The sequence below is a fragment of the Pseudochaenichthys georgianus genome, chromosome 6 (assembly GCF_902827115.2).
Source record: "Pseudochaenichthys georgianus chromosome 6, fPseGeo1.2, whole genome shotgun sequence".
Classification (NCBI taxonomy): Eukaryota; Metazoa; Chordata; class Actinopteri; order Perciformes; family Channichthyidae; genus Pseudochaenichthys; species Pseudochaenichthys georgianus.
In genome coordinates, this window is record NC_047508.1 from 27,314,170 (window position 1) to 27,322,939 (window position 8,770).

The following is an 8,770-nucleotide window of genomic DNA, read 5'->3' on the forward strand; positions in this document are numbered from 1 at the left end:
TGTGTGTGTGTGTGTGTGTGTGTGTGTGTGTGTGTGTGTGTGTGTGTGTGTGTGTGTGTGTGTGTGTGTGTGTGTGTGTGTGTGTGTGTGTGTGTGTGTGTGTGTGTGTGTGTGTGTGTGTGTGTGGAACAAGCCATTTTGTGTGCGCGAGAGAGAGAGAGCGTACCGGAGATCGTTGTTGTTAGCTTCTGGTGCTAGCAAGCTATGCTAACTTACTAACTAAATAAACTACCCAGTATGAACTATTTTATAGCCCTTAAAGTTGTAAAATGCACTAAAAGTCGAATCTAGATTATTATTATTTTCTGTCTCCATTCCTTCTACTGAGCTGAGAGTGGGAGCTCGGGGGGGCGGGGCTTAAGGGGCGCATGCTCTGTGAGCCGGTTCTTCTGCTTTGACAGCCAGGCATGACGGGTAATCTGTGACGTTTCGCTCTCTCAAAAGTTGGGCCATTTTGTCCTCATGCGCCAATGAGCAGCTCTCATAGGAAAGAACGAGACCGCGCCTCCCACGCTGTATCCAGTTCTTATTATACATCCATGGGTTATTGGCCCAGAACCACAGTTGTGACATCATAAAGTGACCAAAATCAGATCAGCTCTTTTTCAGACAGGTTTTTTTATGGATCAGGACAAAAAGAGAGATAATCTTTGTTCCTGAAACCTTCTCTCATAACACAGAGGGGACACATATTTATGTATAAAAGACATGGAAAAGTGGATTTCGCATTATAGGTGACCTTTAACATACCACATCAGTGAGACTGTTGTTTGGATTTAATAATCATTATATTTTCATTGAGTTGAAACAATTAGTAAATTGACAGAAAATCTGCATCTTTGTCCTCCAGTTCCTCATGTGTGAGGACTGTTGTGTTATAATACAGAAAACTTGATATAATTGAGTATTTTACAAGCAATTGGCAAATGAATTGATATTAGCCCTAGCCATTTATTTTCATTTACCTATATTTAAATGCCAGCATGCTGTTGCTAACCAAAACGCGCTGTTGCACCGCTGTTGCACCGCTGTTGCACCGCTGTTGCAAGTTCATTCATATCTAACTAAACAGAAGGAAATCCCCCCTCTTCATCACTTCTGAGGGGAAGAACACTTGACTCGAGTTAGCCAACTCTGAATTACAGCATTAATCTGCCTTTGTTTCAATTCCAATCTTAATCTGAACAAAGCATTATAAGTCTCTCACTGCAAATCAATGAATTTCAGAATCAAGGGATACAACTCTGCCTCCATTTTCATTTTTTCAAACGTATCTGACTTTGCATTTCATGTGGGAGGTCAACATCGTTCTCTCTGATACTGCTGTTCAATTAAATGGCACCAAATACACCAAAACAGACAGCGTGAAAGACCTGAGACGGAACTTCAGTAGCCTAGAGACGACTTTTAAATCACAGCTGGTCTCTTTTAGAATAGTCATTAGTTTCTCTACATTTCAAACACATATAAAGGTCTTATGGTTGTATTTTAGACTGAAGGATCATTTTTATACACATCATTGGTTTTGTCACTTTTTTAAAACCTTTTTACGGTTCAAAATGTTTGCCTCTATGTCTGTACAGAACAAAGCTGCTATTTTATTCTTTTTCTCTTTTGGATGTGTGTGTGTGTATATATATATATATATATATATATATATACATATATAAGGAAATCCTTCAGGTTTGGTATTTTATGGTCTCCACTACAGTCCATTTCTTATATCTTCAAAGTCTGTTTAAAAAAAACTAGAAAATAACAAAAAATAAGATGATTTAGATATAAGAGCATTTGTTTTTCTGTTACCCCGAAAGGTTCTCTGTAACACTATATTTTGTTCATTGCCTTTTTATTTGTTATGAAATCTTTCCTCTTGTATTTGTTTTGTGGATGTCTATATTATTATTATTATTAATATTATTATTTGGAATGGACACATTAGCTCGATGTGTGAGTGTGAACTTTCGGCACCCTTTATGTACTTGTTGTCTAGCAATGCCCTCTAGGTGCAACTCAATCTCAGGTCAAAGTAAAGGCTTTGCTTTCTCCACACACTCCATGATCGTCCTCTACTTGTTTCAGCTTTTACCTCCCCCTTTTCTCCCACATCATGTTTTGTTGAGTCTGGTAGTGCCCTCTCCCCGACTGGCACCTCCCTGACCTCTACAACATACTGTACTTGTTTCTCTCCCGGTACCTCCTGTTGAAGTCAGTGTACCAGATATTTTCTTTACAACAGATCTGGTATTTTTAACCCATCCATTTCTTGCCTCTTCTTAAATCAATAGGGCTAATTGGGTTGTCTTGTCATCATCTCTCAACCATTCAAAATCCGGTACTTTATTTTATTTTTTGTATTATTTCAAGGGCAATATAACGCCACTTCTGCTAATGTCTTCAAGGTGAGATCATGTCTTTATTTGTTTGTCTTCATAATCACTGCTTCTGAAAACCAAATAAAGGATGGGTTAAAGTCCAGGGAAGGGAACACATTTCAATGTCATGAATGGAAAAAGGTCTTAAAATAGAGGCTGGATAGTGAAAGTGTTTTGAAGGATTTCTCCTAATCTTTTGGAAATGTTGCCTGGTGATGTTTTTTCCCTCTCTGAACTTTCTTTTTTTCTTTCTGTAGTAGTGTTATTTATTTATTTTGTATTCTCCTTGTGTGATATCAGTTTAAATCACTGTATACATGCCCCATGATTCAGTATAAAGTTGGACTTTTTTGTATGTATTTTCTGTGGTGTCATGACTGGGGGTCTTTAAATGTTTTTTGTTTTTCTTTCCTTCAATTATATATCTACCTCACTCTTTTTAAATACAGTGGGGCAAAAAAGTATTTAATCAGCCACCAATTGTGCAAGTTCTCCCACTTAAAAAGATGAGAGAGGCCTGTAATTTTCATCCTAGGTATACCTCAACTATGAGAGACAAAATGAGAAAAAAAATCCAGAAAATCACATTGTCTGATTTTTAAAGAATTTATTTGCAAATTATGGTGGAAAATAAGTATTTAGTCAATAACAAAAGTTCATCTCAATACTTTGTTATATATCCTTTGTTGGCAATGACAGAGGTCAAACGTTTTCTGTAAGTCTTCACAAGATTTTGGCCCATTCCTCCATGCAGATCTCCTCTAGAGCAGTGATGTTTTGGGGCTGTCGCTGGGCAACACGGACTTTCAACTCCCTCCAAAAATGTTCTATGGGGTTGAGATCTGGAGACTGGCTAGGCCACTCCAGGACCTTGAAATGCTTCTTACGAAGCCACTCCTTCGTTGCCCGGGCGGTGTGTTTGGGATCATTGTCATGACCCAGCCACGTTTCATTTTCAATGCCCTTGCTGATGGAAGGAGGTTGTCACTCAAAATCTCACGATACTTGGCCCCATTCATTCTTTCCTTTACACGGATCAGTCGTCCTGGTCCCTTTGCAGAAAAACAGCCCCAAAGCATGATGTTTCCACCCCCATGTTTCACAGTAGGTATGGTGTTCTTTGGATGCAACTCAGCATGCTTTCTCCTCCAAACACGTCTAGTTGAGTTTTTACCAAAAAGTTCTATTTTGGTTTCATCTGACCATATGACATTCTCCCAATCCTCTTCTGGATCATCTAAATGCTCTCTAGCAAACTTCAGATGGGCCTGGAGCCCTGGACATGTACTGGCTTAAGCAGGGGGACACGTCTGGCACTGCAGGATTTGAGTCCCTGGCGGCGTAGTGTGTTGGTAGCCTTTGTTACTTTGGTCCCAGCTCTCTGCAGGTCATTGACTAGGTCCCCCTGTGTGGTTCTGGGATTTTTGCTCACCGTTCTTGTGATCAGTTTGACCCCACGGGGTGAGATCTTGCGTGGAGCCCCAGATAGAGGGAGATTATCAGTGGTCTTGTATGTCTTCCATTTTCTAATAATTGCTCCCACAGTTGATTTCTTCACACCAAGCTGCTTACCTATTGCAGATTCAGTCTTCCCAGACTGGTGCAGGTCTACAATTTTGTTTCTGGTGTCCTTTGACAGCTCTTTGGTCTTGGCCATAGTGGAGTTTGGAGTGTGACTGTTTGAGGTTGTGGACAGGTGTCTTTTATACTGATAACGAGCTCAAACAAGTGCCATTAATACAGTTAACGAGTGGAGGACAGAGGAGGCTCTTAAAGAAGAAGTTACAGGTCTGTGAGAGCCAGAAATCTTGTTTGTTAGTAGGTGACCAAATACTTATTTTACCGAGGAATTGACCAATTAATTCATTAAAAATCCTACAATGTGATTTCCTGGATTATTTTCCCCCATTCTGTCTCTCATAGTTGAAGTGTACCTAGGATGAATATTACAGGCCTCTCATCTTTTTAAGTGGGAGAACTTGCACAATTGGTGGCTGACTAAATACTTTTTTGCCCCATTGTATGTGTATGGAAAACAAGTACATCTCACTCATTAGTTCGTATAGAAACTTCATCAAGATAAACCTCACAAAACGGACTAGGACAGGAGCTGGAATATCTATGTTGGAAGATCCGCCCACTGATTTCTTTTAATATCTCTTAGAATACAAAGTGGAGGAGACAGAATCAGTTTAAACTAATGTTCGGTATTAAGGTGAGAAACATATATGTGAACCTTATAATTTAATTTGACTGGATACAGTTTATAAAAGGCTTACAGGAGGGGCAGTATGATAAGACAAGAGACCGGGGCACAACTTCAACATCTGATATCCCAACTCCACTGACTCACAACATATTTTTACAACCTTAAATTCTCATAAGACAAATCTAAAATACATTTACAGTATAATATTTTAAAAGGGAAACATTTTTTTATTGACTTCCACGAAAAACACATTTGCTGTTTAACTGTAGCGTGAAATGCTACAGGTAAACAGCACCTCCTAAACATCCAGATTACAATTTAAAAACATATTTGGTTATGTATATGCCGCAGTGCTCTGAATGTGAATCTTCCTGTACGCAAAACCACCTTTGTAGAGATGGCAGCAACATACACGTTTGTTCCTTCATTTCTAAATCAATGTACAATTTCAATCATTTATCAGTACATATCATGCCCCGCCCCCCCCTGAACTCTGTGTTTACTAACACCATCACTTCCCCTGTCCAACTACATCTGCTCTGGAGATAGATCATTTCTATGTCTTCTGTTTTTTCTATCGTTAGGATGTAAACTCAACACGCCTTTTCAGAACTATTTGTAGTGCTACTAACACTAATGCTGCTGTTTAAAACAACTCAGTGGATCTTATATTGTCATCAAAAATGTTGAGTGTGATGGTGGGAAAGAAGCTTTTACATCTCAAAACTTCTCATTAAAACTTCAGCTCTACTTCCTCTCACATGGAGAATGGTGTCTCAGTGCAAGGGCTTCTGGGCTTGAGACAATTGAAGATTCAGGCTGAAAATATGACCCAAAAGCAATACAATTGAATTGTTCTTCTAAGTTGTTATTGAGCACTATATCTGCATGATTTAAGTGAATCAAGAAGTGAACCATATTTCTAATTGCTGCTGAATATCACCACTTACAAGCAGACAGCTTGTGTAGTTACTTAACATATCTGTGTATTTATGTTCTTTCCATTCAGATTTATGTAATGATAAAATACAAACGTTTCAGTTCTGGGAGTAGGCATTACATTGACCTGGTGTGTGATGAATTACTGTTAAATAAATTGTTACGATTAGATCATAACTACAGCATTTAAATATAAAAGTGGACGTGTAAAGAACAGGACGTTTTTGTAGATTACGGGTAGTAATGGTACAGAGTAAACAATAGGATTAGGAAGATATGATGGGCCTTAGTTTACAGCTTCACACTAGCTGCTTTTTTGCATTACCAGATTTCAATGTAAACATAGAGAAGCTAAAAAACCCATTAATAAACTTTAACTTTCATTCTCCTGAATGTTCTTCATGTAAACCTGAGGTTTATGAAGGATGCATCGGTGCATTCAAACTGTAATAATAAGTTTGAGGTTTATCATTATCATGACTCTGTTTTTATGATTTGCATTCCTATACCTTCTGAGGGGGCCTTGGTTTAATGCTCTTATTTTATTACAATACTTTCACTAAATCTTTGTTCATTACCTGATTGGGGGAACAAATAATCAAACACCGTCACCAGACTGTCTTTTTTCAAGCTCTGTATCTGAGGCCTCAAGGTTTGTTCCTAACTGAGATGGGGTATTTTTGACATGCCAACTCCAAATGTGTATCTGAGAATTTCTTGTATTTTCTTTTTTTTCTGAAATGTTGAATAAATGAATGAGAACTTTTACTGTTTTTTCTATTTAATTAATCCATGGCCACATTTTCTAAACCACATGGTTCAGCAATACAGTGTCTCTTTGTGGTGTGTAATGTCTTTATGACAAGATCAACATGATGTTAACGCCTGCTTAATGAAGTCTGTATTCATCATCTCTTTATGCAGTTTCTGAAGGGGGCTCCAGCATGGAATAAATGAGGGTCTGCAGCAGAGGAAGTCGTTTTTTGTTTTGTTTTTTGTTTTTAAAGTTAGCGCCTTTTATTGTCATTATGCACAGAGTATAACGAGATTCAGAGTGCAACTCTGTCCCGGTGTGCAAAAAATACAAACACATACATAACACTAAAAAAACACTGCAATAGGACAGACAACATGAAGCTCCTGTATCTTCTTCCAGAAGGCAGGAGAGAGAACAGTCTGTGACCTGGGTCAGAGTAGTTGAGGTCAGGCTGCCAGATGAGGGCTGCCCTCCTCTGAACGTGATACAGCGAGCAGTAATACGCACATTCACACCTGGGGAGCAGTGAAGTTAGATTTAGATTGAATATCTTACAGACATTCACTCTGTAGTTTCACAGACCACTGCAGCCAGAGGATGGTTAGTTCCCACAGGGTTTCATTTGTAAAAAATACAATAAGAAAGAAGTGTCTGGTTCAGTTTAGTAATACTGGTAAAGATGGGAGTTAGTAGGTCACATGCCAAGGAAGCTATTGAAAATACATTAGTATTTATAATAAATAAAATACTAATTTAAAAGTGAAGGTGGACTAAATAAACATGTATTTTTCTTATTGGTATGGATTTGGAGGCATTGGGTCACATGGCATGTAAGCTATTAAAGAAAACTGTAATGATCTACTTGAATTAATGACAACCGTTAAACAAAAAGGATGCGCAACATGGGTCACATTTATAATGTATTTTTTAAATAACTTTTTTATTAATGTGGACAAGTCAGCCCAGATGTATTGCATATAACATGTTTTTTTTATCATTCAAAAGGAAATGTATTTCAGAGTGCAGGAACAGATTCCTACCTGCCAGCAGCTCTCTTGAATAAATAACATCCGTCCCTCCTTGTCTGAACTCGTTGGCGACTGCCTTCATGTTGACGACTGACAGTTTCTCTGTCTCCCCCCACACACACACACACACACACACACACACACACACACACACACACACACACACACACACACACACACACACACACACCACACACACACACACACACACACACACACACACACACACACACACACACACACACACACAATCATTAGCAGGAAGCACCTTTACACTTACAACTTATAAACAGGTACACACACACACACACACACACACACACACACACACACACACACACACACACACACACACACACACACACACACACACACACACACACACACACACACACACACACACACACACACACACACACACACACACACACACACACACACACACACACACACAGCAGTGACTATCAGGACAGACCCCCCCCCCACTCCACGTCTCTGTACCCACTGTTCCTCGCTGTTTGCTCCAGAGAGACCACACTGTAACCTCTAGCAACGCCCAGATGTACAGCAAACTGGACACAGAAACACGTGGGGTAAGATATTCCCCTTCTCATACCATAATCAGTATGTTATTATATATATGCATTTCAAACATTATCAGGGCTGGAGCTACCATTCAGAACACTTACCCCTATTATTCTCTGTGAATGTGAGGTTTCTGCAACTGTTAATACTTTGAAAATACATACTGTATAACTATATTTTGTGTACATGTGTCTTTATTTGTCATAATTTGTTGCAATAGTCTTAGCTTTTACAATTGTACTATTTTGTACTCAATGTTTACCTTTGGGTGAAGAGTTTTCCAAATCTCAGCAATGATTTTTTGAGTCTTGACCGTCTTGACATAACTCACTGGAACCTCCTTTGTGCAAACATGAGTCTTCTCTCCTAATCCAACCAACTTCAAGCTCTTAAATAAAGACGTATTATAAATGGTAAGTATTTATGTCCTATAATAGTTAAGACAAACCGGTAGTTTTCTCTTCTTTTTTTTATTACCTGGGTTGCTTTCCAGTTTGGGTTCAATAAAAACTGTCGAAACGGTCTAAAGCCTTATATTAGGGGGTGAACAATCTAAATGAACGCCGGTTTGAAAACTTCGTGTAATCATGAGCAAACTTTTACTATTTTACCTGTAACAACCACGATTTCTTCTCGACTCATAATAACGCAGTGAGGTTGACAAAGTCAATAAGGAGAATATTTGCTACACACTTAGGATCAGCACGCTGAAAAACATCAGGGTTAAATTTAGCCTCTGCAGTTCACCTTTATGTCCGCTTGGAGGAGCCGTTTCCCGGTGAAAAGTCTATGTGGAAGTGATGCATTCATCGTCCTCCAGTTAGTTCTAACATCCAATGTACTGGTACCTGGTAGTCCCACGTTTAGCCAGATAATT

At 38.9% G+C, this 8,770-nt stretch overlaps 1 pseudogene; it reads right to left on the reverse strand.

The window, feature by feature from the left end:
• Positions 1 to 70: 70 nt before the first annotated feature.
• Positions 71 to 8,535, reverse strand: LOC117448481 (pyroglutamyl-peptidase 1-like; annotated as a pseudogene).
• Positions 8,536 to 8,770: the final 235 nt, after the last annotated feature.